The 18895-nt window shown below is 37.0% G+C and overlaps 1 long non-coding RNA gene across 2 annotated transcripts in view; it reads left to right on the plus strand.

Annotated features, from left to right (window-relative positions):
- Window positions 1-18895, plus strand: part of LOC127019389 (uncharacterized) — a 221068-nt gene that overhangs the window by 138637 nt on the left and 63536 nt on the right. For both annotated transcript variants that reach the window (XR_007766900.1, XR_007766901.1), the window contains exon 3: window positions 8707-8798. This is a non-coding gene — a long non-coding RNA (uncharacterized LOC127019389). The remainder of the gene's footprint in view (window positions 1-8706; window positions 8799-18895) is intronic.

Genomic DNA, 18895 nt, shown 5'->3' on the forward strand with positions numbered 1-18895 from the left:
GAAATGTAACTTGAAGAGATATAAAATATAATTTGAAATTTTAAATATTTCTAATCTATTAGACATAAGTTGACAAAGACCAAGCTTTATTAATAATTTGGGGATGGAAACCAAGGAACCGGAATAGGTAGATAGACTCCTGAACTCATGACTGTAGGTGTAGAATGGATTCCATGTAGAGAATGATATGCTTGCAGTAAGGACATCACTGTGTGTTTATTTTTGGTGGTGTTTTGTTTTTTTTTTTTTTTAATGAGGTTGGTTTTTGGGTCAGAGGATATATCTGTCTTCACATTCCCCAGAATTATGTCTCAACTTTGTAGTTGGTGTCAGTGATTCAGCAGTGATGACAGTGAGCTGGTATGAAAGATGGACAAGGAGTATCTGGCTTCCATTCATGCTTATTACTAGAAAACGCCATTTGTGACCTCCGATGCCTACATCCTGTGTGTGGCTCTGAAGAGAGAATGTGCTGTAGTTACCTTTGCACCAGTAAACAATCATTTCAAACATCATCTTTGCTCTGTTACTGTAGCTGTTGTCCCCAGAATGGTCTATCTGAGCTCAGTCCTCAAGTGCTGAACATTATATTGTTTGTATTTTATTCTGGAATTGGACTGAAAAATAAAAATTATTTTGGAACTTTCCCAAATTCTTTTCAGTACATCAGAAAATTATAACAACAAAAATACATGCAGATCTTATGACAAGCAACATTTCTAAGTTTCTTTTCTTTTAGCATCAATATTTCAGTTGATCAAATGCATTTGAAGTTAATTCTTCCTTCTGGTGAATGGACACAATTAATCCCTCTCAGAGCTATCACTTCCGCTATCTGCTTCTTAGAACACTACCTTTGAAACTTGAATGTGACCTTCACAACTAAAAGAATTAGAAACTTCTTGTCTTTAACTGAAGTTTTGATTTTGGCTCACCAAAAGGTTTCTATGAACTAGCTCAGTTTTACTTTTAATTTGATGAGATGCTTAAGTTACATCTAGATGTGGAGTTGATTCGTCTATGCCGGGAGGAGTACTTAGAATTTGAAGATCTCCAGAGGTTATAATGGTCCCCTTGTTCCATTCCTTCAGTGGAGGCTCTAAAATCAGTGCTAATTTAGACAGAGAAATATTCGCTGGTGAAAAGCAGTCATCTTTTTCCTAGCGCTGAACAAAGAACTTCATTAGAACATAGAAAATGGCATCGCATCAACTCTGCTCCTTTCTTGTTAAACTTCTTCCTAAGAGAGATTTCTCCCAAAACTTTCATCCTTCTCTCCTATGGAGTTGCATGCACGGTCAAGAAAGACCTTGTGAGCTTAGTGACCTCAGTGTGAGTCCAGATGCAGTACAGAGGTGATCAGTCAGCTTATCAAAGGTATCAGTCTCATAGTTGCATCTCGTGCTTTAATGTAAAGACCTTGCCATAGCCCAGAGCTGAAATGGCTATGGGAGAACAAACCATGGTGATTGGTGTGAGGACTTCTAGAGGCTGCAGACTTTGAGTAGAGACAAGGGGAGCATGGGCTGCCTCTGCATTTCCTGAAGCTTGATTTTATACGTATACAAGTTTTCCTTTTAATGACAGGGTGTTGAGGAGAGGGTGTTTAGCAGTGCTGTAGTATCTTTTGCCCAGGCATATGGTGAGTAGCTTCCAAATGGATGTAAATGATCTGTTCTTTCCTTTGATGTGACTTCACTGAACTCAAAGCACAGATAAAAGGCTCTCTACAGTGTATTATAAAATTACTAGGCAAAATTAGAAACCCTCAGGACATACTCAGATCCTTCAAAATTTGCCAAGTGTGTTTCACAGTTCCTGTCTCCCTTTACAATAGTGTAAGCTGCAAGCAAATCTAGGGCCTCCCTTCTCTTACATAACAAAAGTGGTGCTCTCTGAGCATCATACGACTGCAGGGCAACAGGATTACATCGTCTGGTTTGTTGCCTTTATGTAGACACAAAGCACACTCCTTTTTGCTACTTTCCATTTTTATTCCTTGTGCCTTCTGTCTGATTTTCACATCTACTTTAGTGAACTATTTTAGGTCAATATAGAGTTTGCTGGCTGGTCAGTTATCAATGCAAAGGTTGTTTTAAACATAGTTTCAGAGGGGATTTCTTGGGGAAAGGTTCATTCACAGTTACAGAAGGTGGTATTTGGTGAAACCGGACAGAGAAATCTTTAGCATGTCTAGACAACCAAAAAATTTCCTAAAGAGAGGAAGAAAATAGACCACTGATTTTCTATAGTAAATTTAGTATCAAACACCAAGTCCTTCCCTTCCCAAGTTAAAATATGATCATTGGCTTGCGCTTATTTAATTTAACCTGTCTTCACATGGTGAATGTAATAGAGCTTTCTGACAGATGGTTTATCATTAACCAACAACATTTAGTAAACAGGCATTATGTGGAATATCAAAGGCAGAAACACGTTTTCCCACTTGGAAGCTTGTGCACATATCCCACCATTGTGAACGGTAGTGACGTGCTCAAGGCATGTGGGGAGGAGTAGAGGAGATGCCTACGAGTCCTCTTCATGAGCATGCAGGTTCAAATAATACTACTGAATATATGTCAGCAGCGTGTTTGTCTTGAGATAGCTGTGCACCAAGACAAGCGTCCATATTTCTGATATATGAATGATGAACGCATACTGTAATTAGTAGAAAGTGTTACGAAATAAAACAAAAAATGCAGTCCTTTTGTTCTTCAGACATGGCAATTACTGGAATGTAATCCTGGGACTTGATTTTTTTTTTTCTTTTTTTTGGTGTGATTGGGACTCTAGAATAAGCTCAACCAAAATGTTTGACCTACCTCACTCCCCTAGTTTATCAGGTTGCACCACCACTAGTGGGGAAGTTAAATTTAAGAGAGAATAATGGAATTACTCAGCCACTTACAAGGCTGTTTGTCATAGTGGTTGCAAGGTTTTATGATGTATTTTATTAGAATTAGAGTTTATATGCAATCTGACAAAATATAAAAAGTGAGAACACAAACATTTATCTAAATATGTTTCATAATACTCTTGTGCTACGTAAGCACATCATATGGTCATGCTTTTAAGTAAAGTGACCATTGCTAATTCCCCAATCCTATATATCCTTCCTCACTTAAAAATGCATCTGTCATTTTCATCTCACTATAAAATCCATGATTCCCAAGAATTTTTCTGTCCTGCAAGCATAGTCCATATGTGGTGACTGGTTAAGGAACATGTGGCAAGATGCGTGATGTTTCAGTTAAATAATGTGAGCATATTAATTATCCACAACAAAAATCTAAACTCTGGAGTGTGCATCTGCTAACATTTCATTGTGTTTTCTTTTTTTTCCTCTCATTTTTCTTAGCATTTAATTGATTCTTGCATTTTCTTTTAATAAGAGACTTACTGAAATTTGGTTGCAGCAAATCAGTTGTTTTTAATATGGAAAATATTTTTTTAATGGAATAGAAATTTTATGATGAAAATCCAGATTCTTGCTTTGTGGTTGTGGCTAAAACATTTGATTTTAATAAGGCAAACTTCACAGTTATTTTTCAAATGCAAGGTTATTCCTGGTCATATTTTTAATTGCAGTGTTTCTAGTAGACAATTTATATAGGCTGCTTTGTTTTCCTCCTCCATTTAGAATAGTAAGATAAGAGCAGATACTTGAAGGAAGTCTCTAGCCAAGAATGAGATAAGGCTATTGTCATTTAGCTCTTTTTTTATGTGATAAAGTTTTTATCCATTCCCGAAAGACTTGGTTAACTCCTAAAGCAGCAGTGACCTCTCTGAATGGGTCTGTTTCTGGTGATATTTGGGGTCTCTCGTAGATACAAGGAAATACAAAAAACTTCTTGTTATGCCTATATACAGTCCATGAGCTGTCCTGCTCTTCTGCAATGTTAGTGGCCGCTTCATAGGCTCAGTCACCAAAGGGGGATGGCAGGGAGCTGTTTCAGTCCCAGCAGGATAGTTGTTGGATGAGGATTAGGTTAACAACCTAAATTAGTTTTACTGGACCAAGAAAGTGGGGAAACACACCCTAAGAGATAGAGGTGATGGCTATGTGGAGTGATAGATAGCAAGATAGAAAAAATACTAACTCAAAAAGATCGGTGCTCCTTATGTCCCGAGAGCTTAACTGACCATCTACTGAGAAAAGTAAAGCCAGTACTTCCTGGCTGTGCAATTGGATCATGCCGATAGCCACATGTGCTGTAGTGCTGGGAGGAGATTTACTATACAGGCGTGGGACATCTTGACTCCTGTGTAACTGCACAGCAAAAAAAATTACAACTTTGTCATACATACCTCTGGAAAATTTTCAGTTTACACTGTATTTGGTATGGGAATTGCCCAAGAAATAGCACTGAGGCACATCTGTGTATGCACAGGCACAGGATCTAGCTCCAGGGTCTTAATAGGGCTCAACATCCAACAATCCTCCTGAAAGCACATGGGAATTTTCCTTCCTCCAATGGCTGCAGAAATAACCTGCTGTCACCACCCCTTCTCCCAGAAGTGAAGCCTCTGTATGTTCACACTACAGTTCATATCCTCCTGTTTCTTTGCCTGCCTATTTTCGACTTCTACACGGCCATGGTATCAATGTGACATCTGATGTTTTCAGTCAAGCAACAGCTCTGGGAATAACAGCCCTCCCTAAAACACCACCTCTGACAACCAGCCATGGCAGCTCTGGCACGACGATAAGGGCTCCAGCAAGCCTGAGCCTACACACCTTCCCTCTCCCTTATGGTGGAGATAAAACCAGATGAACCTCTCTGCGTACCAGCTCATGTTTTGTCTGATTTCTTTCCTACACCTGCTGATATTTTTATCAGCTCAATGGATTCTTTATACAAGCTTAGCTGAAGCTTCAGTTCTTCTACAATTTTGCAGTAAAAAACAGGTCGTTGACTGATTGTACAGGGATAAAAGAGATATTGCTATTGGGGCTATGCATGACCTTTTTATTCAGTTTGTGACTTTAAAAGATACTGGCTTTTAAAAAACTGGCTTTACTTTTGACTTGGAGAAAGAGGGATCGGTGTGGCGAAGCTCACCTTTGTCTTCTAAATGTGAGGTGGGAAAGTCCCTTCACTGCTCTGACTGGTTTTGGAGAGCTTTGATACTTTTATTTCAGTCCATGGCTGACTACATGAGGGCACAGAACAGAAGGAGGGCTAGTTTTCACTAGTTTATCTGCTGGTGGTTTGGGTGCATGTTTGCTTATACTGTAATAAAACACATCTTGCCTCAAGACAGTTGAAGTTAAGGGTTGGAAACAATATAGATTTTTTACAGATAATCACATTTCTGAAACCTCCTACAGAAAACTGTATTGGAAATTTTACATGGGTAGATTCCCTGCCTATTATTTATCTATATTTGTTTGGTTCAAAGATTCTCCATCATGGGCAAGTGACGAATGTTGGTATTTATCAGGATGACGTTGACAATAACACAGATAAAACGGTATCTAGTGACTTTGTCTATGCTTTGGGAATACAAATTCCTCGGATAGACTTCTGTTGTGTTGTATCCATTTTTCTTATTACATGCTGTCATCACAAAATACTGTACTGCTGCATCTTGTTCAGACATCAGTGTCACAGGAACTTTGCAGCTTGGCCTCTGTTTTCAGTATGTTTGTAATTGAATTTGTAGCTTTGGGAACCTAGTATAAACATATCAGCAGAATTTTAAAAGAAACTTTTAACTATCTATTATGTGATTTTGTTACCCATTAGTGAATACAGCAAATTAAATCCAAAGGCGCTGAGGCTGAATACAACAAATTAAATCCAAAGGCCCTGACAGACCTGCTACCTAGTGCTGATGGTCCAAAGGTCATACCATTGGTACTCAAAGGAGTTGTCCTGGGCCATAATAAGGAACTACACACCATGTTTGGGGGTGGCAGATACTCAGTTGTTTGAAAGGAAAGGTGTTTACTTACAGAGGAGGAGGAGAAAAAAAAAAGGCAGACTTCTGATACATTCTTAGTTTCTATGTATTTTATACATACTTAGTCTTAGTTATATATTGGATCTATCTGGAGGATTTACAAGACGACTAAAAATAAGGAGGGAAAAAAAAAATCTGCAATTACAATATTTAAAAAAGGTTTGAAATAGTGTTAGCACTGGAAAGGTGGCATTTCCAGAAGACACAGTGATTTAATATTTCTCTTTAAAAAGCCTCTTATTAAGCATCAGCTGCAATCTGGTTTCTCCAATGGAAATATTCTAGTATAAACCATAATTATTTTCTTTGTCAAATGAATTTATTTGGGTTGCATTGGAATGTATTTGTTTGGAATACCACTGTTCAGTTATATTTGGACAATAGGAAATATTGAGACAGCCCCTTTGAATGAAAAAATATTAATTTGAATGTATTTATTATTAGATACCTGATGTATTAGACACAATAACAGCGCGTCATTTTTCAGACAAATAGGTAAAAATTGGAAAAAAAAAAATCACTCCCTTTCATGCTATATCTACTTAATAGCAGGTTTATTTCTTATTGTTCTTACAGCCCCTCAAGCAAATCGGGCTAGGATTCTGCCTGATGTGCATTTGTTTGTATTTAAGACATTAACCTGTCTAAGAAGTGAACATGATAGAGGATCATATTTCAAAACGATGAATGTATTCCAGCTTTGTGAATCAAAGACCTTCTGACAGAACTTTTACTTGTCAAAATAAAATACGTATTTTAACATTTCTATCTGCATACTCTGATGTATATCCTCTTCCAACCCATATTTAAAATGTCAATTGCTTAACACAAATTGAGAACATCCATATAAAAAAAGACTTTGTCTACGTGTTTGGAATTGTTATGTGGTTTTTACTTTAAAAACGCATACATTAAAAAGAGGACTTAACAGTTTTACTTTTAGTGTTGGTATTAAAAATCACAAGTATTTCTTAAATACTGAAAACTTCACTAATTCTTTTATTTTAACTGTAGCAAACTTTACTGCTCTGTTGACAAGTTAATGTTTTATCAGCATTGCACTTCTCTCCTGTTTAGGGTTCTGTATGAGCACATTGTACAGAAAATAAATTTAACGGGGTGATCACAGGTCATGGATAGCCACACAACTAAGTCATGATGCATTATATTCCAAAGACTTTATGAAACAGTATTATGACTGCAAATTTTCTCAATGCCAGAAGATGGTTTTAACCAAATGACTGTTGTTATCTTGAGTTAGTGTATTGCAGGCTCTCACGCATCTCTTGTCTTCAACTGCAGACCTTTGGGGAGATTTATCCCTTCTAAAGAAATATTCTGATGTCTCTTCCTTCAGCAGCCCACAGACATGTACACAGCAAACTGAGCAGAGAGGCACAGGAGAAAACTCGGAGCATTTTGAATTGAATATCAATGGCATATTAGTATTCATTTCAGCCAACCTGCAAATCTCACTAATTTGGTGGAAAGAACAGTGCAGACAAATTTAGCAGCAACAGCACTGGGGAGGACCCTTTTAGATAAAGAAAAAAGTCCTTAAAATCCTAAAACACCTTGCCAGCACTTGAAAAGAGAGGAATCGGATCATTACTCCTCTGTATAAAACTTATCTTTTTACCAGCCTGAGAGTGTGTTTCTTGTTTGTCAAAATTACAGCAGTCGGGTCACCTCTTTGTGACATGACAAAGCACAAAGGGATATACAGTCTTCACTTGGAAAGCTGGCAATAGGCAGCATCAGACAGGAGTTAGAGTATTCCCCTCCACAAGGGGACTGGAGTTAAGTGGGGTACCGTTAGCCAGATCAGTATCTTCTCACCCATCTAATGCTGACAGCAAGCCTGCTGCAGAGCGCCTCTGAGGGCGCCGCTTGGGGAATTCACAGGTCCGATACTCCAAAGAATATTTTTTGTCAGGATAACATGTTTTGTGTATTCACCAAAGAATATATTTGATCAAAGATCTCAGTGCTTATCAGTCTCAATATTTTTGTCATTGATTATATGATGTCTGTATTTCCTAGGTCACTTACATATTATGCTTCTGAGCATGTCAAATAAATGTATTCACTAATGTATGTTTAATGTGAATGCATCTGAACTATTATTCAAACAATTAATATTTCTTACTCCTTAACATGTTCCACTCAACTCTGTCTAAAAATTAACATCTCTTATTTTGATATTATCCATAATCCCCAATACTATCAGCAGATATAATAGGTTTAAAAAACCATAACATTTACAGTTAAGCCTTATACTCTGATGCATGTTTTTCACTAATTAACCCATTTTAGTTGTTTTGTATCCCAAGATGCTCTGTATTCATCATTTATATGCTCTATTTAACTCTTTTCAGGCAGAAGACAATATGAATACATACAAGCAAGCTCCTGCATATGTTACCCTAGTGAATTGCTCATTGTTTGATGAATGTGCTAGCTGGAAAGAGATTATTGTAACTGAATAGAAAATTCTTGTTCTCTTGCTTAAAAAAAAAAAATAATAATTGCACATTTTTCAAGACACAGTGTTCCTAAAAGTGACAGACTGACTCTATATGAAATAGAATATACATACTGAAATTCCCATTTTTTAAAAAAAGAGATTTTCAAAATTGTTATAGGGCTAATATCTGTGATACGCTGTGAAATATTGTAATACTCCTAAACCACAGACCCTGCAGAAACACTGATGTTGCCTCTGTATTGTCTCCACAGAATCTCTGAATGCATTTATGTGTTTGGAAACCTGTTATACCAAAAATATTTGAACCTGAAATGTGTGATTCATATCCCAACAAACTGATTTGGTAAGTAGATGTTATTTCTTTTGCAGAAGAAATATTCAGTAAGATTAAATTGAAGAATTTTTATTGGAATTATCTGGCTGTTTCAAACAAAATAGAGTGTTCCCATAAGAATTTTTCTTTTCATGCCTGGAGAACAGAATGTTACGGACATTCAGAACTGTAATGATTTTAGCAATACTATCTATCTCTGGCAACCAATGTTTGCCCTAATTCTTCATAAAGTGAATAACATTTTTAATGCTCAAGAGGTTTGAATGCTTTATTCTCAAGAAGCCTGTTTACGCGCCCTTAATATAGATTTGAAAATCTCAGCCTACTTATGTAATAACGCACACTTTCACCTTGGATGAAACATATTATTAAGTGAGTATAATGTAGTCTGTAAACCTTTGGCTTTTCTTTTTATTGAGATGGTTATCTGCAATTGTTTTTTCTGGCATGGGTTTCTTGTGACTAAATGGACAAACTATTAGCTCTCTCAGTACTTAATGCCTAACAGTCAGAAAAAGGGCAAGGGAAGGAAGAGTTCATGGTGCTTATGGAAACCATGGACTTGTATGCTATAATGTTTTGAGAAATATATTTTAAAAATCCAAAGTCATGCAAGAGTAAACTTCATTCAGTAATGCATCATAGATATCTGTGCCATCCTCTTTGAGTACAGAACACATGCTGGCTTTTTTTTTTTTTTGTTCAGTAACATGAGATGTTACATAGTGTTTATGGTACCACATTGATTTTTAGCCTGATGGACATTTCCTGAAGTCACTAGTATTAAATTTAGAGATGACACATATGCAGGATGATTGATTTGAGTATTGAGAAGTTTTAAATGGAGGAGAACTAAATCAAGTGGAATATTCAAGTTTGGTTTGTGATTTTCTTTTTGAACTGCAGACTCGTTTAGGCAGTGTGCAAAACTATGCTCACTCCTCTTTCCTTATACTGTGTGAGGTGAAAATATTATTGTTATATAGTTTATTGCACTGAAAATGAGAGTTATAATTAGATTTCTGTTTCCATCAAAGCCTATCCTAAAGCTCCTGTTAGAAACAACTAGACAGATTTATTTTACTAAAAGGGCAGTGCAAGAATAAATCAAGTAAAATATGATTCAATGCCTATAAGCAGGGGGGTGAGAATCATAAAACACCTTTATTCAAAAATATTTATTGAAAATGGATATTTAGAAGGAAGAACCCTGTGGCTGGAACAGAAATTAAAATAATTCCCAAAGCAAGTACAGACTTGAAAGTTCAAAAGACGAATTTGAGACTGGCTAGAAAAGGGAGCAAGAAAAGTTTCTGTTTGGAGCAAGTAATTATCTTTTAGGATTTTACCCCGCATTACATGAATGCACTGGTACCCAATTTAGCTTGGAGCACATAGTCCTTCATTCATTACTAAACTCTTTCTGTTTCTGTACATGAATTACATATTCTGAGACAACATTATGCAGTGAGAGTCTTTTTAATAAATTGTTTTACAACTTCACGTTATTTTTCTAAATTTAGTAATCATCAATGAATTAATATCTATGTCGGGTTATTTTAGAGGAAATTTCTCTCTCTAATATCGTAAATAATATCAGATTAATCTTCAGCCTGAATTTGTGGTACAAATTCTGGAGGGATGGTAGTTCTTTGGGAGAATTCAGCTTGAAGCTAGAAATTGGTTGTTTATTAAAGAAGTGACAGAAGTAGGAGAAATTCTTTCCTCCTCTGGCATTTCTCCCTTTTTCCCTTCATGTATTTCATATTACCAATGTGTATTTTTTTCTAGCACCCAAATTTTGCCAGTATGTTGGAATGCATTCATCTTACTGAGATTTGTTACATACTCAAGTTTTATTGTAATTGACAGTTCAGGGTAGAGCTGTCCCTTGAGTTTTGCATTTTATTTTCTGTTGAAATGTTTACTACCTTGTTCTGATAATCTCTGCTGGTGAGAACAGAACGAAAAAAAGTAGGGATGATATCCTCATTTCAGAAACACTGCAAGGAGACCAAATATCAGAAGGACAGATATTGGAGTAAGAATTATTCAGAACTGATTTGCAAGCAAGTGCAAGAGCTGCCTACCTTCGTGGATAATATTAGCCATTAAATATGGGAAAGTCAAGTCTTCCATTTGCCTGGGAGAGCTCAAAGGGATTCATAAAGGGAACCATATTTCCTAAATGAGATTCATCATACAGATCAATAACTTGGGTGAATTTTGACTGTGTTTAAAGCTCAGCACAGCATTTCAGGCTGGACGACCCCAAATAAGGATTTGCCAGCTTAGCATTTATTAGCATTCATATTTCAAACTTTGGGCTTTGTGTGAAGCTAATTATATATTGCACTATGTTATACAATTTGCATAATTTTTGATACATTTTAACTGATCTGAAAGGGGAAATATATTGGATACGGACAGATCAAATAATTTTGCCTGGGGGAGGCATCCTCACAGCCTGATTTTTGAGAGTTGCAATTAGCTAGGTACAGTGAATACAACAGTAGTGGGAGACAGCTGAAAAGGACTGGCTGTTCCTAGGTGCTCTGTAAGGTTTCCTTCCCTGGCCTCACTGTGCATGTGAGATTTGAGCCTTATGTAAAACTGGGTCTTATGCAAGGACTTTGACTCTTCTGTGTTCACTGAAAGTCACTGGAGAAGGCTGCAGGTATTCCTCTGCTTTTAAAATTTTTTTATTCAAAATATTTAGAGCCTAACAACTGAATTCCAGAGAAGCAGCCACTGCTGAGAGCATCCTTATTTCACAGGGAGCATTCAACATCTTTAAGAACTGATGCTTTCCTGGATGGATTTGGCATTGTCAGCTTGCTTTCACTGTTATTTTCTGACTGTTTCATCTACTTTTTTCCTCTAGTTGTCATTGGTGTCAAAAGAGAAATAAGACAACTGATTCAAAGGTCAGAGACATCATTTCAGATTTGATGAGTCAGTGACAATAGAGCTCAGAGAAGTAGCCCTTGGCAAATATAGAAGTAGTGACAGTTTTGATGGTCAAATGGTTACAGGCAGCTGTGAAGGAGGCTTCTTTCTACATAGAAAGATAAATAATGAACTAAAACTTCTATTGATGATACATGCAAAAGATTTAATTAGGGACAAGATTGGTCCTTAGTTTTCATACCCTGAAAAGTGATGAAGGTTTGAATATTACAGCTGTTCCTATGAACGAGTCATGCTCACCATCAGGTGGTAGGAAGCAAGTCCCCTAGGATTGAATCTCACCCCTTATATGATACAAAAGGATAGAGCTTTTCCCAAACATATCCCTTGTCTTGCCCAAATATATCCCTAGTTCAAGTGGTCCTGCACAACTGGGAGACAAGCTGCTACTTATATGGGACCAGTAATGTATTTTTTTTTTCCTCCCTGGAGCAAGGAAGTAACCAGAGAATAACAGTGAAATGTAAAGCTATGTTAATAAGGACATGACACTTAAATGATGAGACCGCAATTAATTGTCTTCCTCCTCAAACTGAAGGTACATCTTAAAAGGAAAGTAATGAGCTGCATTAAGTCACACAACAATGTTTCCTATGTTATGGGTCCTCAGCTGGCAAAACTGTGTGCACTGCTCCACACCCTGGTCTCTCTACTCATCATTTAATCACTGGAAAAGCTAGAGGAGGAATCAACATAAAAATGCATTTCTTACAGGGGAAACCACTGACTGTGTTACCTGCTTTGATTTGCAGAATTTCACCAAAAATGTCCACATCAAATTTCTTTCCTGTTGACTCAAATGTAGAGTCTAAAACAGAGAGGGAATCTTTGATAATATTCATAAAAACTTTCCTGTTTTATGCTTTGATTCTTGCCTAGAGTAGGAAACTGGTCACGGAAAAAGTAGGTCACTGAAATAATTGCTGTACTGAAAATAATATAGCCTGACAGTTCTGGGGTTGAGCTACTGTATGTCCATTGGGCTGTAGCAGGTTTGGAGTGTGTGTATTAACATAAAGATGGAAGTAACTAGTATTTAACATTAATTGTGTACTTGTGCCTAATCTCCTATGAGGTGCTTTCTTGTCAGCTAGATGAGATTTATTTTCATTTTCAAAGCTACCTGCCAACTATATTTAAAAAAAAAAAAAAATTATAATTGTTCTTGCAAGTACTACATTTTTATTTTACCAGACTCTGTGTATATATATTTCCTTTCTGATCTTCTTTGCTCCTGTTGTCCAGCTTTGTCCAGTTATTTAGCACTTAATTCCTCTAATTTTTGCGCAAAGTTTTAAGATGGGTTTCTTCTTTTAGTAACGTTGCAGTTCACTTATATAAGAGATGTTTACGTTGAATAGAAAAAAAAAAAGACAAAGGCAGGGGAAGGTGGAAAAGGGGATCCAGAGGGACAGCTGAAGGTCAGATTGGAAAGTCTTTATGTTGCATTAATTCTCAACTGTTGCCTATCTTATATACATGGTGTACCATGGGAGAAAGATTTGACTGTGAAATATGTTTTCCTGCATTTTGTGATATCGTGTCAAATATGTGCCATATAAAAAAAAAAAATCATAACTCAAAGGAGTGTTTTAAACTTACTAGTAAATATACTCCTTTCTGAATCATTTACATAGAGCAAAGTGTAAAGGTAAGAATAAGGTTATGTCTTCCAGTAAAGATACATAAATCAACAGGAGAAAAAGTCTCTACAAAACACAGGAATGAGCTCCAAATCATAGGTTTTACTGAGGACAATATTTGAAAAATAAAACATGATTGTAATTTTAGAGACAATATTATTGCTTCTTATGTTTCACAATTCTATTTTTAGACAGCCAAAAGCTCTAGTGTGTTAAAAAGCCATTCCTCATGAATTATACATTTGTTCTTTTTCATTTGGCTACAGTGCCTTTGTCATATGAGTCCTCAAGATACTGAAGATGTATGTATCATATGTCGAGACTTTTTGTTGGCAGTATGCACAGTTGTCAGTTCATGCTTTTTGACTTGTTTTGTATATTTATATGTTGACTAGATTATATACTTCCTTTGTGATAGTGATTTTGGTTGTTTGGGGTTTTTTTATTCTGGTATTTTCAGATAGATGTAGTGCATTGCTTCTGCTTAGAGTTTTTTTTAAATTAAGAGTTTAGGAAGGTGGGTATCAAATTTTAAAAAAATACCCTTTAATTTTTAAGGAGTAGTAGGACAAAAGTGCTCTTCAGTTAGCCTCCTGGCTGCCCTTACACCTTACAGAGAGATAAGAGAGACTGCTTGGTTTGTTGTCAGTGTTAGACTAAACATTCTGAACACCTCTTGACCAGACCATGTTGTAAAATATTTCAGGCAACCACCTTAACTCTCACTTTCATGAACAAGAATACAGCCTGCTTATGCATGTTGAGAAGAATTTATTTTCCACTTGGTGTTTTATTTTTGAGATTGTATTACCAAAGTTGTACATAATTTTCATGGTATGAAGGTGTATACAGTAACCTTCAGCTGTCTATCAGCAAGCCAGTACTTTCTTCTGCCAGTCACAAAACCCCCAGCAAACCGTCCTGCGTGCTAATGAGACATTTGGTATATTAAAAAAACAAAGGCAGAGCCAAGTAACCTCCAAAACTGCATAAGTAATCTATTTCTCATTATGGTGTTATTTAATTGGTAGCATAATTCAGCTTGAAAGGATGGCTCTGCAGTGGTTAGTGACATAATCTAGGGTGTGGGCTCCATTTTGTGTTTTACCAGGGATGACTTGTGTCACATTCAGTCAGTAATTCAGTTTCTCTGTCTTCTCCATCTGTAAAATGAGCATGAATGCCCTATTTCACTAAAATAGTCTGAAGGTAAATAGATCATCTTTTGTGAAGCATTCAGACACCCTCCTCATGGAAGTCAGATAAGAATCTATCAGAGATCAATGAATTGCAGAAAACAAGACATTTTCTGCCATTGAGAGGACAAATGAACATATTTGTTTCTCATTTTCACTAGAACATTTACTTTAGCCTTGAAGGAAAGGCACCATCTTACTCAAAGTGCTTCACCTGGCCTCTGCTTCCTTTTCTCCTTAGCTATTTCCATCACCTCAGATGCCAAAGATTCCTTTTCACAGTCCTTCACAGTCACTTGTCATCTGTAACCCTGAGTATTTTGCCTCTGCCTTTCTCTGCCCTGGAAAAGCTACAGATCAAAAATAAAGTAGTTTTTCTGTTTTCCAGAAGCTCAGTTCATTCTCAGTAGTTCTGCTCTATCAAGCCAAAAGAGGTGAAACTCCTCTTAGACTGGTTTTTTTCTGGTTTGTTTTGTTTTGTGGTTTTGTTTTGGGGTTTTTTGTTTTTTGTTTCTTGGGTTTTTTTAAATCTGGTTGTGTGGGGGGGTTTATGTTGGGGTTTTTTTATAGTTATTAGACAAAATAATACTTCAACATCTTATATTAGCTGCAGCATCTAACTTTATGGTTCACCACCATACAAGTTTGCAGATCCAAATCTGCAGAACTTATTCAAACTGAACACCTACTGAAATTAACTCTTACCTTGATTAAAACTGCAGTTTCTGGCTTTGAGTATTTTAAATGTTAAATTCTTTACCATGGTCTTCTATGGTATGACAGAAGTTTAAATCACGGGAGTTTGTATGGTATGAATAATATTCAACAAAATGAGTTAACTCAAGTTAACAGTCTCATAGCTGATGGAGGAATTTTACCCATGTTACAGTACTTCTGGTTTTCTTCTGTCAAAATACCTCTCTCTGAGTCATGGCAATTATGAACACTCAGGAGTTGTAAATTACTACTATTTTGACATATTTGTCTTTGCTTCCTTCTTTTTAATTCTGTGGTTATTTTAAGTATCTAGTCTTTTTTTTTTGTACTTTTTGAACCATACTTTTTTTTGTACTCCCATTGGCCAGATTGCTAGAATCTGGAGTAGAATTACTTTGGATCTTGCATAAACTTTAGCAGGAAAACCACCTGAAGTGGAGGGTGGTCGTTTCCCTGCTGCTTGGGGGCAGACAGCAGGGCTGGGGGGGCTACAGGTAACCCCTCCACTCCAGGGCAGGGAAATTGTGCATGTGTGGGTCACAGGAACAGGAGATGCTGTATTCCTCTTCCTGGCCCTAAGCACCGTGGAGGCTGCAACACAACCTGAGCTTGAAATGCAAAATTAAGCATAATATTGCCAAGTGCAGCCGTTACCTGCATGTGAACACCAGTACAGGGTGTACCACAGAGCCTGTGGGATGTGGGAGAAAGACCCTCCACCTTCCCCAGCCTCAGGGATCCCTAAGGACTGCTAAAATTATATTACTGCTACTATTAGTAGAAAGAAACTTTATACATGTTTTATACACCAGGAGAATAAATGTAAAAGTACAAATGACTCAAGGAGATGGATAGAAGTTCTTGCCGCTTCTTACTTTACTGAAAAATTTAAAATTATATATAACATTAGGAAATTATGACCTTTGATCTATCTCTATATTCTTTGTAATAAATTGAGGATAATTTTAAAATGTGTTCAGTTACTCATAGCAGTTTTAAAATGACAGAAGTTCTGTAATTAAAAAGGTGATAACAGGGCAAAGTATAATGTGAACGTACTTGTGGCAAATACTGGTAGGACATAGCTGTCTAAATATAGGAATTAATGCAGGAAGTTTCCATGCTTTATGTCGATGACATTATTGTACTGCAAAGAGTTCATAAAAATCACAATTTTACCTCTTTCAAATCATCAGCATGTATGGTTTGTGTTTATACTACATAGTCCGAGTTTTCACTTCTTGTTTTGACTTTTAAAACAATGTTATCTTTATTCATTTTTTCTAGACATGCTCACACAGTAGAATTTCCCTTAAACTGAAATTTTGAGTGATGATGACTATTGTGAAAATGTACTAGAGCTCAATTTTTACTTGATATACTATGCGTCTCCTTCTGTGTATGGCCTAAAATAGAGGGGAAAGGAAAAAAAAGTACAAAAATAAGCTGAACATGTCTTTTTCTTACACTGGGAAACTGACCTGCAAAGCCTTCCAACCTGTAGCAGGATTATGATAATATAAAGCTAACATCTTTTCTTTCTCATGTACTTTATTTCGAAATATTTAAAGCATTCAACTCAAAAAGCTGATTAAAAATTCAGTCAGTATATTGTATTTTATCAGTAATTTGGACGGGTGAGAAATAAAAGCTAGATGGTATGTGGATAGTGCTAAGATAATTAAATAAATGAACTAGACAATATTTTTGTAAAGTGCGAGACAGAGCTTTGGGGTCAGAAAAATAATGAATGCTACAATATACTACTGACTGCTTTTTATCTCAGCACCTACGAATTTGGTGTCTTCCAAGTCCTAACACTTGACGCCATGATTAACTTTGTAAGTATTTATAGGAAATTTTTAGCCAAAATAGAAAACACTGTATCTCTTTTCCACCACAAATCTGTGGAAGTAGAAGGTCACATGCCTTTCACAGCAATGTTCAAGCAGCAGTATCAGAAAACTCTTTCCAAAAAGCAAACCATCCCCCAGGCCCATTGCTAAATTTGTCAAACGTTGACTGGTCTGTTTGCACCGTTACCACTGCAGATCAAGGGTCAGCACAACAGCAGGAAGAAACCTGTCATTTGAAAATGGACTCGAAAGGGTAGAGAAGGTAAGGCTGTGTGGAGGGAGGTGAGCAGGATGACTGCGCTCTGAGATGCTGCGATGTGAGGGAGTGAAGCTAATCCTTCCTGATATGGTGGCTGGCAGCTGAGGGAAGCCGGGGCCTTTTGGAGGGGGGAAGGACAGCCCTCCCCCGCGATGGTATGTGTGAAGCTGTCTGAAAACAGCCCTGAAGAAGAAAAGAAAAACTGAGGGTTCCGTTCACCCCTCCAGTTATGTTTTAAAGTACTTATATTCAAACAGTTACATGAGAACTAGATACTTTAAGGGACAGCCATGTTGGTGCTGGGTTTCCTACAGCTTTATGTCAGTCCAGCTACCAGACAAACACAGAGGCTCTAGCATTTTCCACAATGATACAGTTATCTGTACCGTGTGGGACTGAAGAGGCTGCAATAGTGAAGGAGCAGTGTGGGAAGGCATACGTATATTAACACTGCAGGAACACCTGCAATTTCCCAGGGAGAGACAAAAAAGACGTGCAATGAGTTGGCTGTAGCAGCTGAGAAAGACCAACGGTGTTACAGTGTGTTGCTGCCTCCAACAAATGATACCCAGTATAACAGCAGTTGCAAAGACCATCCCCAATAGGTCATCTTTAGACAGCTTAGAGTTTTTTTACAGTTTAACTTAGTAGCTCGTGCGGGTTTTAGTAGTTGGGTTGCTGGAGTGAACACAATACTGCATTAATTCTCTTTAGCTCTAGAAGGCCCTTCCTGTCTTCAGTAGGTAAACAGGACAATGAGACAGCAAAATTCATCTTTTTTTTTTTTTTTTCTGTTCGTTTTACTTGGGGAAAGATGTCACAGAAATTTCAAACCACTGAATGTGGTTTGTTGACTGTCAGCTTTATAATGCAGATTGGTATTCTATACTACTTATAAATAAAAATTAAATTAAGCCAGAACACTAGCCATGTGCTGGAGATGGCATTTTAAAGTTAACTTCAAAAAAAAAAACAAACAACCAAACAAGTTTGGCTTGACTTAGATCTTGTTTTCATTTATCTTTGCTATGGAGGGACCTAAGAACAAATTTTTTTTTAATATATTGTAAAGAATGCAGTAAAAATTGTGGAAAAGCAGATGCTGTGTAGCTTCACTAATAATTTTAGAGTGCAGACTTGACCAAAGTATTACTGCAATTTTCCTGCATGTGCCTTACAAGGAGGAGGAGATGTGCCATACCAGCTTGTTCTGGCAAGTTCGTATTCCTCTTGCCAGCATGGTAAGGAGGGAGTAAATCCACCTTACTGAGCTTCATGGGGGTGAAGTTGAAGGAAATGCCAATCGTGCCTCCATGCGTGCAACCCAGAATTGCTTGCATGGTGCAAAGTAAGTTTCTCTTAGCCCTACAGTATGCTGGGCCTGTGCAAAAATTGCCTGTCTGTCATGACAATCAAATAATCCAAGACTGAAAAACAACTTGCATTTAGACTTTCAAAGTAACCC

The sequence above is a fragment of the Gymnogyps californianus genome, chromosome 8 (assembly GCF_018139145.2).
Source record: "Gymnogyps californianus isolate 813 chromosome 8, ASM1813914v2, whole genome shotgun sequence".
Taxonomy (NCBI): Eukaryota; Metazoa; Chordata; class Aves; order Accipitriformes; family Cathartidae; genus Gymnogyps; species Gymnogyps californianus.